The sequence below is a fragment of the Euprymna scolopes genome, chromosome 34, assembly GCF_053919585.1.
Source record: "Euprymna scolopes isolate OS-2025 chromosome 34, ASM5391958v1, whole genome shotgun sequence".
Lineage (NCBI taxonomy): Eukaryota > Metazoa > Mollusca > Cephalopoda > Sepiida > Sepiolidae > Euprymna > Euprymna scolopes.
Window position 1 is genome coordinate 934,987 of NC_136515.1, and position 21,020 is coordinate 956,006.

General features: G+C 32.8%; 1 long non-coding RNA gene across 1 annotated transcript in view; it reads right to left on the minus strand.

The window, feature by feature from the left end:
• Window positions 1–438: 438 nt before the first annotated feature.
• The window catches only part of LOC145259069 (uncharacterized), a 62,750-nt gene continuing 42,168 nt past the window's right edge, over window positions 439–21,020 (minus strand). The window contains exons 2-3 of the long non-coding RNA XR_013864115.1: window positions 12,844–13,042; window positions 439–816 (exon numbers count right to left, since the gene is read on the minus strand). This is a non-coding gene — a long non-coding RNA (uncharacterized LOC145259069). The remainder of the gene's footprint in view (window positions 817–12,843; window positions 13,043–21,020) is intronic.

The following is a 21,020-nucleotide window of genomic DNA, read 5'->3' on the forward strand; positions in this document are numbered from 1 at the left end:
CAGTCACTACAAGAGGTAGTTAAAATGTTAATCACCTTATGCAATCGTTGCTCTTACAACATCAACTTACTGGAAAGGTGCCCACAGATTTTGGTACCCGAGTGCGCAACAAAGCTCCGTGCGAAGCACGGGTATCTTTGCTAGTATATATATATATATATGTATATATATATATATATATATATATATATATATATGCGTAGCTTAATTGCCATATATATTTATAACTTACTACCTAGCTCTACCTACGTATTGAGCACTGTTGAAGTAAATACTTAAAGTTTCCGCATGAATTTATACTTTCGTATATTAATTTATGTTATTAAATAAAGTAATTATATATATATATATATATATATATATATATATATATATATATATATATATATATATATATGTATATGAACAAATGATTAATAAAACATGTTAAAAGACATCTTGAAAAAGAGTTAAAAACATATTTAATTTTAAAAAGGAAGCACAAGATAAGTGGATAGTCCTTAATCCGCGGAGTTTCGAAGAAATACTCTCCTTCTCATCAGAGGGCAGGAATTAGCAAAATGCGGGATCGGATTTTGCATGCAAAAATATTTAGTGAAACTACAATTAAGTCACAGATCTTACTTGGTTAAAAAAAAAGTGAAGTAAGGGGAGTAGGACGTAAAAGAAAAATGATAACAAGATTTCACATGAACGGATAGTCCGGTGAAGGGTAAAAAATCCAAGAATGTTGAAATCCAAACATGGTCGAATCAAAAATTTCCAATCCAACAGGTAAGTTCCAAATGGTCGAAAATGATCCAAAAGGCAGAATTCCTTGGAAAAAATAACAAATAGAATGAGTTCAAAATCATTAAAATCATTAAATTAATCATATATATATATATATATATATATATATATATATATATATATATATATATATATATATATATATATATATATATATATATATATATAAGTGGTTTTTGCTTTGATTTTTTTAAACGATAGTAATGTTTATGTCTCCGCCTCGGAAAACTGGTGTTTTTCTTAGAAAGTCGCCCATTTTTTATTTGGGCATATTATTTATTTATTTATTTATTATTTTTTAAAAATAGTATCAAATCAAAACAAAAACCACTTAAACAGATGAACGATAAAAACGAATCCTACCAACAGTCAAGCTACGCTGATGAGGAGTAGGGATCTGAAATACGCGTGTCCGTAGATTACTGTTTTTAAAAAATAATATATATATATATATATATATATATATATATATATATATATATATATATATATATATATATACGGGCTTTTTCAAGAGGGATGGTCATCCCTCTTGAAAAAGCCTCCATAAATATAAATCGGGCGAAACGTTGAGTGTTCAGGTCCTTCCACCTCCAATCTATATATATATATATATATATATATATATATATATATATATATATATATATATATATATATACATATATATATATATATATGTATGTATTACACAGTGATCACCACTTATCAAGGCCCGGAAGACACTCAGGGATAAAGGTTATTGCAAGTACATTACGTTAGTGTGGAGATTTGATGAAGCGTTTACTTAAGGGGGCGGTTCATTAGGAATTTGTTAACGTTGGACTTGAACACATCCAAGTTGTAGCCCGGTGGGAAGCAGGCAGACGGAACAGAGTTCCACAGGCGTGCAGTTCTAGGAAAGAAGCCTTGTTCATGGAATCCGCGTTTTGATTTAGGCACAGATATAGAGTGGGGGAAATTTTTCACAGCGGATTCAGCTAGACGGGTGTTTTTCGTGAAAGATTGGCGAGGGGACGACCAAAGATTGGAGTTCAGACGAGCACCTGCCATGGAAATAACGATAAAACAAGGATAGGCCGCAACGTCTCTTCTGTGGGAGAGAGGTTGCAGGGTAGAGAAAAGGGCATCCCCCACTAAGCCACGAAGTCTATTTTGTACTCTGTCAAGGCAGGATAGGCAACAGTATTCCATCCTTGGACGTACTTGGCTTTTATATAGATAGAGAATTGCATCAGTAGTGAGATATTTTCTGGGGCGGTAGAAGGATCCCACTATCTTTCCAGCGACCTTAGCAACAGACTTGATGTACGTGTTCCATTTCAGATCAGGAGTAAAGGTCAAACCCAGAAGCTTGTCAAAACACGGGGCCTCACCCAGACGAGAGCCATCCATCACAATTGATGCCAGATGGGGATCAGAGCGCTGATGATGTAAGGATAGGAGTTTGGTTTTAGATGCATTAAAGGTAACCAGCCACATCTTCCCCCACTGAACCACGCGCTCGAGATCAGAGGAGAGAGAATCAGAGAGAACTTTGTCATTTACAGCCTTTGATGTGTTGCCGTAGATGGTCGTGTCATCAGCATAGATGTCAACGAATGATTTATATATATATATATATATATATATATATATATATATATATATACTAGACCCACCCCGTGACCCGTTGGGTCAGTATGTTATATTAGCTTTGGAATTCATGTATGAGCGTGACACTTGTGACCTAAAAAAAAAGTTTTTTTTTGACATAACAGAAACATTTCTATGAAAGTATATTAAAATGAATATGCACAGGCGGATCACTCAAACATGAAAAAAAAATCCTACCTATTCATGTAAAGTTACATGTTTTTCCGAATAATCGCTCAAAAATCGAAAATTAAACATGATTTTCCTACGAATCGAACGCCGACGAAAGTCATTTAGCAACAAGAACGCACATGAACCTACCGATGAGAAATAGAAGAATGAAAAAGCCATATTGGAATCCTTCAACCAAGTTATAGAAACTTAAAATCTAAAAAAAAAAAAAATATATAAAACCTGAAACAAAAAAATGAAACCTAAATAAATAAAATAAAATAAAATAAAACTAATAAAACAGATTAGTAAATGTGTCAACAAATTCGCCGTTCCCACACAACTATTTTGTATATAGAAATGTAAACAAAGAATAAAAAAAGAAGGATGGAAGGAAGGAAAAGGGACGGATAGAGAGTATTAGTAGTAGTAGTAGTAGTAGTAGTAGTAGTAGTAGTAGTAGTAGTCTTGGCTTTACTACAATTGTTCTTATGTTTGTCAACGGGTAAAAGTTGTTTAGTTGTAAGAAAATAGCGACAGTATAGTTGTAATAAAGAATAGTTGCAAAACGCCCCCACTCTTCCCATGTTAAATAATAATTTCGAAATAATAACGTTAATATTTCAGTGCGCAGGTCAAAATCTGCAAAAGAAGCGATTTATGTTTATTTGTTTATGTTGTTATGGTTGATGTTTATGCGCGCATTCGCAACCGGGTGTCGTAAACCGGAAAGTAGTTACATCACTCGTTACAAGGTCATTTGAGGTGTATATATATATATATATATATACATATATATATATATATATATATTCGTTCAGCAGCGTGTCGTCTTTATTTCGAGATTCCTCTGGATGAAATAAAGACGAAACGTTGATGAACACATAACTCGGTTTGTTCCTTTTCATTTCACTCTCTCTCTCTCTCTCTCTATATATATATATATATATATATATATATATATATATATATATATATCGAACATTTTCTGTTTTTAAACGTGCGCATTTGTTTATATTTTGATATGTAAACAACATCTTCAAGTATTTTGTAAGCACTTCATATTACTTCGTGTTGTTCTCTCCGATTCAAAGTTTAACATTGATAAAATATTTACTATTTTTAAAGTGGTTGCATCGTTTGTTTATCAACAAATGCCAACGATATATATATATATGTGTGTGTGTGTGTGTGTGTGTGTGTGTGTGTGTGTGTGTGTGTGTGTGTCTATACGTATATATATATATATATATACATATATGTATGTATGTATGTATAGATATATGGATATATAGATATATATATATATGTATGTATAAGTATATATGTATGTGTGTGTATTTATATAGATATATAGATATATATATATGTATGTATATGTATATATGTGTGTGTGCATTAATATATATATATATATATATATATATATATATATATATATATATATATATATATATACATACACACACGTGTGTGTTATAATTGTTTGTGTGTTTTATATATATATGGGTTATAATGTCTGAATATGTCATCAATGTGTGCGTAATATTATGAGTATTATATGTGTGCATGTTTTATGCGTGTATTTTTTTTCTTTCATGCGAAGTTCTCAGAAATCAATGGACCCCCTTACCTGGGGCTAACACTTGAACTCTATATGAGATACATAGATATTCGAATACTCCATTAAAGTCTTTATCTCTCAAAATCTAAATTAGTAAAGAAATTGAGAACATAATTTTCCTCTCCCCAATTAACCATTTAAATATATTATAGTGTATCTTCTAAGAATTTATCTAGTTTGGTGGAGTATCCAGCTTCGGGCTATAACTATTATTATTATCGATAGTGAGGAGATCTTATTTGGGCTGCGAATACTGTGGGATTTTTAATATTTTGTCAGGTTTACTTGTAGGGAAAAGTATCCTAATGGCAGTTTCTGATAAATCCCTGTACAGTGAGGCCTTAGCCACTCGAGGAGAGAATCTAGTAGACATTCAAGTTCTCTCTTTTTTGTATGTAAGACTGTGTGTTATATAAATATGTGTGTTCTATTTCACGTGTTGCTTTTATACATGTGTGAGTTTCATATGTGTAAGCGTGTATGTTACATGTATATGTGCGTGTTTAGATATGTAAATATGCTTATGATTTGTGAGTGTTATACGTGTGCGTTATACGTGTGTGTTATGTGTGTGTGTATCTTATATGCATAATTTCATGTGTTATATGTGTGTGTGTTTTATGTGTGTGTGTTATATAATGTACATTATGTGTGGGTTCTATACGTGTTTTTTCTGTTGTTTTTTTTTACATGGAGTCACCACTTATCAAGGCCCGAAGGCCACTCAGGGATAAGGGTTATTGCGTGTACAGTCATGATTGAGGCTTTGGGGTTTGTGGAGCAGGTCGGTAGACTTGGTTCGAGCAGGACAGAGAGGGAAAATAAGAGAGAAAAAGACAAGAATTTTCTTTTTTTTTTTGTGTGTGTGTGGCACGTGATAAGGTAAAGCCGAAACAATTACCCACTAGTATGGCATCGAGAGGTCCTACCAGAAACTCCTGTATGGTCCAGAATCCATTCACCAAATGGCAATACAGCAGCCCCAGTACTTTGCATCTGCTGATAGGACAGCCTCCTTAGTGGTTAATCCAAGGTTCGGGTCCCTGACTATCAGGCGGGTAACGTCAGCCCAGATGAAACGTTTACCGTCAGCACCCTTACTAGTGACATGACCACAAGGATAGACATAGAAACAGACATTTTGCGACATCTCAGGCTACTCTTTACAAAGTACTACCGACCTAGAAAGCAGCTTTTTCTTCACCCTTTGTCAGAAAAATCACTCATTGGAAATGGGGACTGTGCGCGCGCGCACGCGCGTGTGTGTGTGTGTGCGCGCGCACGCGCGCGTGTGGGTGTGTGTGCGTGTGCGTGTGTGCCTACGCGATACATATACGCGTGTTATTTTACTTATCTTCTTCCTAAGAGGTTGGACGCAAGATCACGCGTGAGTTTGATGTACCTATTTACTATGCCTCCCCACGGGACAGAGTTAGACACCAGGGGCGTTTTTTAACGTGGAGAAAAGGTACAAAAATAAAAATTGTCTCAGTCGTGAAGGATTTCTCCTCCACCGAAAGAGAACAAGAAATAGAAGTGCAGCATCTGAAGAACAGATGGTATTTATTTGCTCCCCCACTGAGCAAATTAGGCACAAGGCCGTTTTTAATGTGAGGTAAAAACCAGCTCCCCTAAAAGTAGGCAAAAAGGGGGCACTCTGGTTACCAAAAATAATAATTGTCCCAGTATAGAGGGTTTCCCCTCCATTGACTGGCACAAATCATCCTAAGTGCAGCATCTGCCGGAACAGATGGTATTTATTTGCTCCCCCACCGAGAAAATTAGGCACAAGGCCAATTTTTAATGTGAGGAGTGAAGGGAGGGGGAAGGGAAAAAGGGGACCAGCTCCTGAGAGGTGGGAAATGGGAGCTGGTTAAAGGTCAGGCATGTGGGGTTGCCCCCACATCTGGTCTTTGCTAGTCATAGCTAGTCATAGCTTGCAGCATCTGCCGGAACAGATGGTATTTATTTGCTCCCCCACCGAGCAAATTAGGCACAAGGCCGATTTTTAATGTGAGGAATGAAGGGGAAATGGGGACCAACTCCCCGGGGAGTAGGGGAGCTGGATAGTGACAATTGGTATGAAGGGTTGCCCCTACATTGACCAAGGTCTTATATGTGGGGTTGCCCCCACATATGGTCTTTGCTTGCAGTATCTGCCGGAACAGATGGTATTTATTTGCTCCCCCACTGAGCAAATTAGGCACAAGGCCGTTTTTAATGTGAGGTAAAAACCAGCTCCCCTAAAAGTAGGCAAAAAGGGGGCACTCTGGTTACCAAAAATAATAATTGTCCCAGTATAGAGGGTTTCCCCTCCATTGACTGGTACAAATTATCTTAAGTGCAGTATCTGCCGGAACAGATGGTATTTATTTGCTCCCCCACCGAGGCCAATTTTTAATGTGAGGAGTGAGGGGAGGGGGAAGGGAAAAAGGGGACCAGCTCCCGAGAGGTGGGAAATGGGAGCTGGTTAAAGGTCAGGCATGTGGGGTTGCCCCCACATCTGGTCTTTGCTAGTCATAGCTAGTCATAGCTAGTCATAGCTTGCAGTATCTGCCGTAACAGATGGTATTTATTTGCTCCCCCACCGAGCAAATTAGGCACAAGGCCGATTTTTAATGTGAGGAGTGAAGGGAGGGGGAAGAGAAAAAGGGGACCAGCTCCTGAGAGGTGGGAAATGGGAGCTGGTTAAAGGTCAGGCATGTGGGGTTGCCCCCACATCTGGTCTTTGCTAGTCATAGCTAGTCCTAGCTAGTCATAGCTTGCAGTATCTGCCGGAACAGATGGTATTTATTTGCTCCCCCACTGAGCAAATTAGGCACAAGGCCGTTTTTAATGTGAGGTAAAAACCAGCTCCCCTAAAAGGGGTCACTCTGGTTACCAAAAATAATAATTGTCCCAGTATAGAGGGTTTCCCCTCCATTGACTGGTACAAATTATCTTAAGTGCAGTATCTGCCGGAACAGATGGTATTTATTTGCTCCCCCACTGAGCAAATTAGGCACAAGGCCGTTTTTAATGTGAGGTAAAAACCAGCTCCCCTAAAAGGGGTCACTCTGGTTACCAAAAATAATAATTGTCCCAGTATAGAGGGTTTCCCCTCCATTGACTGGTACAAAGTATCTTAAGTGCAGTATCTGCCGGAACAGATGGTGTTTATTTGCTCCCCCACTGAGCAAATTAGGCACAAGGCCGTTTTTAATGTGAGGTAAAAACCAGCTCCCCTAAAAGGGGTCACTCTGGTTACCAAAAATAATAATTGTCCCAGTATAGAGGGTTTCCCCTCCATTGACTGGTACAAATTATCTTAAGTGCAGCATCTGCCGGAACAGATACTACACTTTGATCTTGACCAAAAGGCCAATAAAAGTGAGTTTGATGTAATTGCTTCTGTGGAACGAAATGGATTCGAACTTGGCACAATACTTTTCAATCAATGTCATTAGCCACAGCCGCCATGACATACTTACGTGTGTTATATGTTTGTGTTTTTCTTTTTTGTTTCAGTTTTCTTCCGTCAATGTTTTCAGAAATCAAGGGAACCTCATCCTAGGGCTAACACTTGATCTCCACATGAGATGCATAGATAGTCGAATCTTCTATTACAGTTTTCTTTTATCCTTCAAACGTTGAGCTCTTATTTACTTGCTTCCCCACGAGGGCAGAGTTAGACACAAGGTCGGGGTTTTTTTTATGTGGGGAGAATCCAGCTCTCCAAAAATGGGCACTCTGGATAGGAACAAAAATAAAAATTGTCTCAGTCATAAAAGATTTATTCTCCACTGACCAAGGACAGAAAAGGTAGCATCAGAACAGATACTACACTGTGATCTTGGCCCGAAGGCCAAGTTAGGAATATTACTTTTCCTCTCACTTATTGACCGGTTAACTACATGATAGTCTATCTTTCTTTTGGTCACTTGACCTTACTGGATTCCAGACCCATTTAAATATAGTATATCTTTTGTTTTTGGTCTATTGGTCTTACTGGATTCCAGAACAAGAATTCATCTAGTCTAGTTGAGTAACCACTTTAGTGTTGTTTCTATTAGCAACATGACTTAGAGAAGGTGCATCAACCCTCGTATAAGTCAGTGTAGGATAAACGTACCGAGGGGGTGTTCTTTGCGTTTCTAATACGATGCTATTTGGAATATTTAGTCAGGATTTACTTGTAGAGGGAAAACTATCCTCATGCCAGGTTTTCATGACAAACCTCTGTACAGATAGATCTTGGACATTCGAGGACAGTATCTAGTAAACATTCAAGTCCTCTCCAGTAGGCATTCAAGTTCTTTTTAGTAGGAATTCAAGTTCTTTCCAGTAAGCATTCAAGTTCTGGCCAGTAGGCATTAAATCTATCTTTAGCAAGCATACAAGTTCTCTCCAGTAGGCATTCAAGTTCTGGTCAGTAGGTATTCAAGTTCTCTCCAGTAAGCATTCAATCTATCTTCAGTAAGCATACAAGTTCACTCCAGTAAGCATTCAAGTTCTGGCCAGTAGGCATTCAAGTTCTGGTCAGTAGGCATTCAAATTCTCTCCAGTAAGCATTCAATCTATCTTCAGTAAGCATACAAGTTCACTCCAGTAAGCATTCAAGTTCTGGCCAGTAGGCATTCAAGTTCTGGTCAGTAGGCATTCAAGTTCTCTCCAGTAAGCATTCAATCTATCTTCAGTAAGCATACAAGTTCACTCCAGTAAGCATTCAAGTTCTGGCCAGTAGACATTCAAGTTCTGGTCAGTAGGCATTCAAGTTCTCTCCAGTAAGCATTCAATCTATCTTCAGTAAGCATACAAATTCACTCCAGTAAGCATTCAAGTTCTGGCCAGTAGGCATTCAAGTTCTGGTCAGTAGGCATTCAAGTTCTCTCCAGTAAGCATTCAATCTATCTTCAGTAAGCATACAAGTTCACTCCAGTAAGCATTCAAGTTCTGGCCAGTAGACATTCAAGTTCTGGTCAGTAGGCATTCAAGTTCTCTCCAGTAAGCATTCAATCTATCTTCAGTAAGCATACAAGTTCACTCCAGTAAGCATTCAAGTTCTGGCCAGTAGGCATTCAAGTTCTGGTCAGTAGGCATTCAAGTTCTCTCCAGTAAGCATTCAATCTATCTTCAGTAAGCATACAAGTTCACTCCAGTAAGCATTCAAGTTCTGGCCAGTAGGCATTCAAGTTCTGGTCAGTAGGCATTCAAGTTCTCTCCAGTAAGCATTCAATCTATCTTCAGTAAGCATACAAGTTCACTCCAGTAAGCATTCAAGTTCTGGCCAATAGACATTCAAGTTCTCTCAAGTGGGCATTCAAATTTTCGAAGATAGTATAGCATAGCGATACCTAAGGGAGTTTGTTTGGGCTTCGAATACTATGTAACATTTAATATTTAATCAGGGTTTACTTGTAGAGGGAACAATTCTCATGCAAGATTGTCTTGACAAACTCCTGTACAGAGAGACCCTAGAAACTCGAAGATAGAGTTTCTAGTATGCATTCAAGTTCTCTCCAGTAGACATTCAAGTTCTCTCCTTGTAAGTGTGTGCGTTGTATAACAGTATGCGTTCTAATCTGCGTATATGTGTGTATTTCATATACGTAAGTATATCTGTACTTTGTGGTTTCCAATGAACGAATTCATGTTTGCACGAATAAATATTTGTACACACTCCGCCTTAGTGTGTGTGTATATCTCCCGGGTTTGCTAATACTGTTGATGTTTATAAAATATTCGCTGACCGATATATGAGCTGCACATTTTACAAATGTCATGAATTTTTTGTTTACAATTAAAATTACGTAAACGTTTACAGATAATTTTTTTTTTCAAATATATTCGAAATTAAAATCGTCGACTTACAGTGTGACGAAACCAGTTCGAACAATATAAGTTTACTATTCTGAAAGCATGTGGTCATTTGGTGAACTGGTAAGGGATAAAGGGTACACACGCTCTAAAAGCATCATTTTTCATCTTCGTTATAACCCTGCTCGGTGACGAGCAACCTTCCTCTTTTGTATGGCCTGTTGATAGAAACGTCTATGTAGCAAATACCACTGGATATATAATGCTATTTATCGAGCAACTTGAAACATATCAATATGAATCGACAAATTCAAGCATACATACAAAAGTGTGTGTGTGTGTGTGTGCGCGCGCACACATGCACACACGCGCGTGTGTATTATTTTCGAATTTAATAAAATTCGGATGCAATCGAAAAAATAAAAAACAAAAATAAAATAGAAAAATGGTATAGAGGTGAGTCCAACTGCTTAATCGCTTAAAATAGGGATTATGAACATAATCATATATATATATATATATATATATATGTAGTCATCGACATACATTCAGTGCCGCTAGACTAGCATCTCTCCCAACCCAAGGATTGAACCTAGAACCGTCGTGTTGACGGTTGGCGGTTCTCCCACTCGACCATGGAATTGACGCCCATAAATAACTCGTCGGAATGTCTATTTAAATAGACACCCGCCACCACCTTTATAGTGCTCAAATCGCATGTTCGTAGACAAACAAACAACGAGCTTCGCATTTTCAGTCAGTTAAGTAGCGGGTGAGATTATTTACGACAGTGCTCTACCCAAAGAGGGGGGCTTAAATATATATATATATATATATATATATATATATATATATATATATATATATATATATATATATGTATTGTATTTCGCCGTCTGAAGAGTAGCTATTTTGGAATATTTATCCAAATAGTTACGAAACAATTGTAACGCATGAGAAAATACACGATATGATGTTCTTATTTTATATTTTATTGTCTTGATTTTGTGAAAATATATGCATGCTCAATTATGAAAAATGAAAATCATGAAGCTAAGTTAATTGAGTCAATTAATTTTGACTTTCATTTTATTGGTAAATGAATATTACCGAAATTTTAATATATTAAATATTTTTGTTTAAAAAAATTTAAGGCATATATATATATATATATATATATATATATATATATATATGTATGTATATATATATATATATATATATATATATATATATATATATATATATATACGGAATCTACGTTTTGATTTAGGCACAGATAAAGAGTGGGGAAAATATATTTAAATATGTGTGTGTGTGTGTGTGTGTGTGTGTGTGTGTGTGTGTGTGTGTGTGTGTGTGTGTGTGTGTGTGTGTGGAAATTGGAAATTGGACATTTTAAATTTCGCGAAATCAATGCAAAGTAGATATTACAAGATTTATTGTTTGAGACAAGGGACACAAATGAAAAGTTTTCCTCGCTCTACAGAGTTGTGAAGTATGGCTCTTTTCTTCAGAGGAAAAACATGTTGTTTTTTTTTTTCTTTTCTTAACAATCAAAATTAGAAAATACATTGTCCCATTAATCTGATTAAGCTATTTATGGTGGCTTTTCGTTAAAATCCCAAACGTTCAAATTTCGATGACTTATTTACATTTTCATAGTTTAATTGCAATTTCAGATCCGGATATTTATTCATTTTTTTTTTCATGTTTTTTTCTCGGGCAATGTCAATGATTGAGCAATTTCACTTGTCTGTGTTTTAGAAAAATTATGTCAGGTTTATAATGTTCAACGACCGTATCAGCTTGTATGCGCATGTCCTTAAGTAGTTTGACATTGTTGTTTTCTTGCACCACTTCTGGTTTATGCTCATACCACTTCTCATTGTCATCTAATTCTATAACGTTGCAAGAATAAACAAATATAAATAAATATAAATATCACCTGTCTGTTTAAATGTATGTATGTATGTATGTATGTATGTATCTTCTTGTATGTATGTATGTATGTATGTATGTATCTTCTTGTATGTATGTATGTATGTATGTATGTATGTATGCTTAAAACTTTCGACAGAGGCGATGGATTTTCACGAGATCAGTATCGTTTTGACGCTCGACCCTTTGGACGACAAATATCAAAAAATTGGCTAAAACACCAATGCCTTCACCCTCAACTAGGCACCTTTCTACAAGGAGGGGTCGCTTTTTTTGCTGATATTTTCGAAAGTCATCCTTTCTTTTCCATTAACTAGCCTTGCCTTAATTTAAACCTTCGCCACTTCAGGTTTGGCGATGGACGCAACGGCAAAGACGTTACGTTTTTTTTTTTTCACGTTCTTTTCCTCCTTCACGGTACGGGTTCGAGCCTGTCTGCCTGCTACCACTTTTTTTTTTTTTTTTTTTTTTTTGCTCAACACCCGGGAAACGCCGGGCACCCAGGATAGTAAGTAAATAAATCCGATTTGGCTTTTCTTTCTTTTTTTTTTTAACGAGTCGTTTATTGCCGTTTTGTTTTTCTTTCTTCTCGTCTCGACGCCATCTTAAAAATCCCTCTCTCTGCGTGGTCACATGTCCATCTTACCTGACTGCATTTTTCATTTTTCTTCCTTCTCCAACCTCAAGCTGGCATTAGCCAGCCGTTTCTGGCCTTTGACTTTACATTTTCTCAACGCACACTTTGCTTACCCCCGATCACGTGGTGTCCTTTTTTTCTTTTTCTTCAGACGCAAGCTCGAGCACACTTGTTAATTTGCATACGCGTTCAAACGCTGCTGCTGCTGCTGCTGCTGCTGCTACTAATATAATTGCTTTCCACTTACCTTTCGGCTGCCTCTGATATTTTCATACATGCTCATATGCACTCTATTACAAATCATAGTTTGCATATGTTTCAGTGTAGGACTTGAGTGACTTTGTCGTGCCTCCAATTTTTTATATTGATGTTGAGCTAGCATAAGCATTCGGTTATAATATGCGCTAATGTTTTTCCCTTCCATTACACGTTGCACATCGCTAGTTCTCCAGTTTTGTAAGAAAAGAAGAAAATAAGCGATTATTTTTCTTTTACACAAGAAGACTTCTGTTTCAATTATTTTATTTCGTGTAAAATAGTTTATAACTATATAAAAAAGAAAAAGAAAGTAGGTCTTAACATTTTATTTCGTGTAAAATAGTTTATAACTATATAAAAAAGAAAAAGAAAGTAGGTTTTAACATTTTATTTCGTGTAAAATAGTTTATAACTGTATAAGAAAAGAAAAAGAAAGTAGGTTTTAGCATTTTATTTCGTGTAAAATAGTTTATAACTATATAAAAAAGAAAAAGAAAGTAGGTTTTAACATTTTATTTCGTGTAAAATAGTTTATAACTATATAAAAAAGAAAAAGAAAGTAGGTTTTAACATTTTATTTCGTGTAAAATAGTTTATAACTATATAAAAAAAAAGAAAAAGAAAGTAGGTTTTAACATTTTATTTCGTGTAAAATAGTTTATAACTATATAAAAAAAGAAAAAGAAAGTAGGTTTTAACATTTTATTTCGTGTAAAACAGTTTATAACTATATAAAAAAAAAGAAAAAGAAAGTAGGTTTTAACATTTTATTTCGTGTAAAATAGTTTATAACTATATAAAAAAGAAAAAGAAAGTAGGTGTTAACATTTTATTTCGTGTAAAATAGTTTATAACTATATAAAAAAAAGAAAAAGAAAGTAGGTTTTAACATTTTATTTCGTGTAAAATAGTTTATAACTATATAAAAAAAAGAAAAAGAAAGTAGGTTTTAACATTTTATTTCGTGTAAAATAGTTTATAACTATATAAAAAAAAAGAAAAAGAAAGTAGGTTTTAACATTTTATTTCGTGTAAAATAGTTTATAACTATATAAAAAAAAGAAAAAGAAAGTAGGTTTTAACATTTTATTTCGTGTAAAATAGTTTATAACTATATAAAAAAAAGAAAAAGAAAGTAGGTTTTAACATTTTATTTCGTGTAAAATAGTTTATAACTATATAAAAAAGAAAAAGAAAGTAGGTTTTAGCATTTTATTTCGTGTAAAATAGTTTATAACTATATAAAAAAGAAAAAGAAAGTAGGTTTTAACATTTTATTTCGTGTAAAATAGTTTATAACTATATAAAAAAGAAAAAGAAAGTAGGTTTTAGCATTTTATTTCGTGTAAAATAGTTTATAACTATATAAAAAAGAAAAAGAAAGCAGGTTTTAGCATTTTATTTCGTGTAAAATAGTTTATAACTATATAAAAAAGAAAAAGAAAGTAGGTTTTAACATTTTATTTCGTGTAAAATAGTTTATAACTATATAAAAAAGAAAAAGAAAGTAGGTTTTAACATTTTATTTCGTGTAAAATAGTTTATAACTATATAAAACAGAAAAAGAAAGTAGGTTTTAATATTTTATTTCGTGTAAAATAGTTTATAACTATATAAAAGAGAAAAAGAAAGTAGGTTTTAACATTTTATTTCGTGTAAAATAGTTTATAACTATATAAAAAAGAAAAAGAAAGTAGGTTTTAACATTTTATTTCGTGTAAAATAGTTTATAACTATATAAAACAGAAAAAGAAAGTAGGTTTTAACATTTTATTTCGTGTAAAATAGTTTATAACTATATAAAAAAAGAAAAAGAAAGTAGGTTTTAATATTTTATTTCGTGTAAAATAGTTTATAACTATATAAAACAGAAAAAGAAAGTAGGTTTTAACATTTTATTTCGTGTAAAATAGTTTATAACTATATAAAAAAAGAAAAAGAAAGTAGGTTTTAATATTTTATTTCGTGTAAAATAGTTTATAACTATATAAAAGAGAAAAAGAAAGTAGGTTTTAACATTTTATTTCGTGTAAAATAGTTTATAACTATATAAAAAAAAAGAAAAAGAAAGTAGGTTTTAGCATTTTATTTCGTGTAAAATAGTTTATAACTATATAAAAAAAGAAAAAGAAAGTAGGTTTTAACATTTTATTTCGTGTAAAATAGTTTATAACTATATAAAAAAGAAAAGGAAAGTAGGTTTTAACATTTTATTTCGTGTAAAATAGTTTATAACTATATAAAAGAGAAAAAGAATGTAGGTTTTAACATTTTATTTCGTGTAAAATAGTTTATAACTATATAAAAAAAAGAAAAAGAAAGTAGGTTTTAGCATTTTATTTCGTGTAAAATAGTTTATAACTATATAAAAAAAAGAAAAAGAAAGTAGGTTTTAACATTTTATTTCGTGTAAAACAGTTTATAACTATATAAAAAAGAAAAAGAAAGTAGGTTTTAGCATTTTATTTCGTGTAAAATAGTTTATAACTATATAAAAAAGAAAAAGAAAGTAGGTTTTAACATTTTATTTCGTGTAAAATAGTTTATAACTATATAAAAAAGAAAAAGAAAGTAGGTTTTAACATTTTATTTCGTGTAAAATAGTTTATAACTATATAAAAAAGAAAAAGAAAGTAGGTTTTAACATTTTATTTCGTGTAAAATAGTTTATAACTATATAAAAAAAAAAGAAAAAGAAAGTAGGTTTTAACATTTTATTTCGTGTAAAATAGTTTATAACTATATAAAAAAAGAAAAAGAAAGTAGGTTTTAACATTTTATTTCGTGTAAAATAGTTTATTACTATATAAAAAAAAGAAAAAGAAAGTAGGTTTTAACATTTTATTTCGTGTAAAATAGTTTATAACTATATAAAAAAAGAAAAAGAAAGTAGGTTTTAGCATTTTATTTCGTGTAAAATAGTTTATAATTATATAAAAAAAAGAAAAAGAAAGTAGGTTTTAACATTACACAAAAAAGGACGAAGCAAAACTGTAGGTGTCAGATGAAAACTTTGAATGTTTCACTAGCTAAACCGGACTTCCTGTTTTAGTTTTAAAGAAATAAGCAACTTGCCATGAAAGAAAATATGTGTTTAAATTTTGCATTTTATATTTTACCGAAATAAGTAATACTTGATTATATTTCATATAAATGTGTTTTTGTTGATGTTGTTGTTTATTTTTTGTTTTGTTTTTTTTTTTGTTTTGTTTTTCAATAGTTTAAATTGTCTTTTAGTATTATAAAAGTACTAGCAGGTAGCCCGGCGTTGCCTGGTCGTAAGATACGCTTAACTATAAGTCATCCAGATTACGTATTTATTATTATAGAGACAATTCTCTGTCGATAATTCTATTGAACCTTATATAGAGTATTGAGATCAAAGCTAATATATATATATATATATATATATATATATATATATATATATACATATATACATAAATTTATATATATGTATACAAATATATATATATGCATACAAATATATATATACAAATATATATATATATATATGTCTATAATATAAAGCTGAACGTCTGTGTGTGTGTGTCTGATCACGAATATACTCCTATATGGTTGACTATTATAGAAAACTGATCACATATAATGATAGAAGATGTATCGAGACACAGGAATGGGTATGTTTGATCTGGCATAATGATGATTCATTAAAATTGTGGGGTCTGCGTACGCGCCTGGTCCACAAAGTATGGAAATAAAAAATTTAAAAATTAAAAAAAAAAAACATTTACAAGTGTTTTTGATATAGATATACATAATAATACTTTGATAAGTATGTGTGACATAAGAGCAAAGCGAACATTCAATCTCTCTACCTCTCTATCTATCTGACGTTAATACTTACTCTCTATATATCTCGCTATCTCTCTCTCTTCCTAAGACCTAATCAGCCAGACAACCTCCTCTCTCTGTGAAGATATGTCGTGGCAGTCACTTGGCTGGGGGAAGTGGGCAGAGGTTGGGTGTGACAATCGCGGCAACGAACGGAAATACGTCGTCATGGCAACCAGACAGCGAACATTTGAGGCGGGAAAGTTGAACACGAGGGGACTTGAAAATAGGAAGATATACGGCAGTTGGCGTAAAGAAAGCGGCACAGCCCGGTGTGTAAACATTATCTCCGAGAATCGAACCTCATCGAAGACTGAGATTTGAATTAATTGAATTGCTGATTATTATTCAAATACGATCGTATTGCCGATTGAACTCAACATTTATTCTTCTTTGGAATTATGATTCGAGGAAAAGATAGACTTTCGCCATCTCAACTTTTGTTGTTTTTGGTTATCGTGTTTGTGAACTTATGATCCGTTTTTACCCTAACGGACAAAACAGCTAAGTTTGGCCTATCTCATGCCAATATCTTATCCACAAACTTTTCTACATATTATATTGTAATTGCATGTCGCATACATCTGGCAAACATTCCAAAGATACGTCTATCTCACTCATTCTTTTTATCGTGGCTTCTTCTTTCTTTTTGTATATAAAAGTCTTTATTGAATTTTAAACTTTGATTGGGTGTTTGTTTCGTCATTCATTGCTCTGTTGTTCCTTTCCCCTTAATGATATATTTCGCTGGTTGATCCGACATCCGACGATTAACCGAAGATAAGTGATGAGCCATTGGATATCAAATAAAATAAATTTATGTGTCTCGATCTGATCGCCAATCAAGTCGGTCATCCATTAACCGGGTCGTGACATATGTTTTATCTTAAATAGGGATGGTATAATAAAATTGTGGGGTCTGCGTTCGCACCTGGCCTCCATAGAATGGAAATAAGCACAAGCTTTATAATGACTTTTCATATCTATCTGCGTAAGTATACTTTGATAATTATGTTTTAGTTTGAAGAAATATTGTATAATAAAATTATGGGGTGTTCGTTCGCGCCTCACCTCCATAGAATGGAAATATGTTACAAAGTTTAACAAGGATTTTTAATATAAATCCACAGAATATTGTGATAAGTGTTTCAGTGTGAACAGGTATGGTATAATAAATTATGGGGTCTATCTATTTTATTTTTACTTTCATCATATTTTGCTTTGGTTTTTATACCCCCAAATTTGAAGCTATCTCTTTACACCCCTTCCTTTTCATAACCTATCATACTTTCATAAATCAGAGTCCATTTTCTGTAGGCTATTTTTTAACCCAGTCAACGACGGGTACTTTTGCTAGTAGCTTAATTTCGGCCACCGATTCCGTAGTCAGGGGGTAGGACTGCCGACTGTCATCACGACGGTTCTAGGTTCGATCCTCGGCTTGGGAGAGGTGTTAGTCTAGCGGCACTGATGAGTTGTGAAACAACGAAACAGGTCTGTATGTCGATGACTAAAATATATTTTATATATATATATATATATATATATATATATATATATGTTATTTATTTGTTTTTGTTCGCGATAATTTCTGAATGAATTATATTATACATAAGTGCATTTTTACCTATATGCAAGTAGGAATTAATTTTCCCTTTCACCAATTTGGTACCCCCAACCCAGCAGTAACGTGAGATGGGACAGTGGTAGAGGTTTAGGCTTCTTTCTATGGAGTCCCGATTTCGCATCTAGATTCAGCCACTCCGATGAGTCATAGACGACGAAACACGTGTCAGTGGATAATTATATTTTTAAAAAACAATATATATATATATATATATATATATATATATATATATATATAAGACTGAATTCGGGCATAAGCCTGATGAATTCTCACGAGAATGAAACGCAGAATATTCTGTGTAGCTAAGTTGCCAATTTATAACTTACTACCTAGCTCTACATATGTATTGAGCACTATTGAAGTAAATACTGAAAATTGATGCATAAAATTATATTCTCGTATTTAAATTTATTTGATTAAATGAAGTAGTCATATATATATATATATATATATATATATATATATATATATATATATATATATATATATATATATATATATATATATATATATATATATATAGCCACGGGTTTGTTCTCTTCTTAATTCTTCAGACTTCCCTGAAACGCATGGATATTGCTCGATGTGTTTAGATATGTTTGTTTATATTTTTATTTATATTAGTTAAGATTAATCTTCTTCTATTTCTTCTTCTTCTTCTTCTTCTTCTTCTTCTTATTATTATTATTATTATTATTATTATTATTATTATCATCATCATCATCATCGTCATTATTATAAACGTATATTTATTAATTTTGTCCATTAAAAGATAATCATGTTCCAAATGAGTGTGCTTAGATATGTTTGTTTACATTTTTAATTATATTAGTAAAAATTGATATTATTATTATTATTATTATTATTATTATTATTATTATTATTATATACATATATTCATCAATTTTGTCTATTAAAGGTGGCCGTGTTTTAACTGAGTGTGCTTAGATACGTTTGTTTATATTTTTGTTTTAAAGAATTAGAGTTGGAATACAAGTCAACCTTTGCCTGAGGAAAGCGCAACCATTGGTTGGTGTTAATGTTTATGATCTTGAGTTCAACTCGGGGAAAACCCAGCACGCATGCGCGATAGTTCATTTTGTTTCATCTGAAAAATCAGGTTCGTTTTTTTTCTATATGTTTTCAATAATTCTTTTGTTCATCAAATTTTCATCTTTGTCCTACAAAAGATGATGAATGACATGATGTATTGTTTCCGTTGAGGGTTATCCCCGGGGGACACGGGATTTGTCACCTATTGATAAAATGACAAACCTATTCTATCGGATTAGTAATTATTAATCTCATTCTATCTATCTATAGATCTATTTACCTCTCTCTCTCTCTCTCTCTCTCTCATATATATATATATATATATATATATATATATATATATATATATATATATATATATATATATATATATATGTATATTAATTGATTAATTAGGTTCAGGTATATTGCTAACATGAACTAAAACCAAAACTATATATATATGTGTGTGTGTGTGTGTGTGTGTGTGTGTGTGTGTTATATATATATATATATATATATATATATATATATATATATAGAGAGAGAGAGAGAGGGGGGAGGGGGAGACAGACAGACAGACAGACAGACAGACAGAGACAAAAAGTTATATTTCAAAACTGAATTAAAGGAATAAATTATAAGATTGTCAACATCATGAATTTTGGAATATAACTTTTTGTTATTCACTCTCTATATTGCTCTGTACTTACTTTGAGCTTCTTAAATAAGGATTGATATATATTATAAGCAAATATATTTCTACAGAAATAAAAATATGTTATATATATGTTATACACACACACACATTATATATATATATATATATATATATATATATATATAACAAATAAATGCCAAAAGTCTATATTTTTAATTTCAAGACGTTGTCCATCTTACAATTTACTCACTCACGTTGATCTGACAGCACCTGTTTCGTAGCGCAAAATCATTCATTTAAGTATTATATCAATCAGCACACTTATTGCGCATATCAACATACTTGAATAAATAAATTGTAAGATGGTCAAGATCTTGAAATTTTAATGTAAGTTTTTGTTATTATTTTGTTATATTCTCTGTAATTACATTCATAAATTAAAGGTAAATATAATTGGGAAAAACATTTACACCCCCCCCCACACACACATATATATATATATATATATATATATATATATATATATATATATATATATATATATATATATTGTTTTTTTTTAATAGAATTTTCCACTGACACGTGTTTCGTCGTCCACGACTCATAAGAGTGGCTGAATCTAATGAAATTCGAAATGCATCTGATTGACAAGAAATTTACTGCGGTTTTTAACTTTTAAATTCAGATGAACATATCTCAGCCCAAACAAAAATTTATAGATCGAAATAAGCACCATCAGAATTAACACATTTTGCCAACGCAAAACAAGAGTATTTATGCCAGTAACGTCAAACCTTTACGTTCTGATGGCGATGAAGTTGCTGAAGGTGTTTTTGTATCGCTTATGTTTTTTAAGCATTTCTCACGCAGAACGTTGTCGAGATGCTTTAAAAATTGATAATTGGTAAGTGAGAGGTCTGGATAACATGAAGGATGAGGCAGACGTTCGTAGCCCAATACGTTCAACTTTAGCAGGGTCAGCTTAGCAACG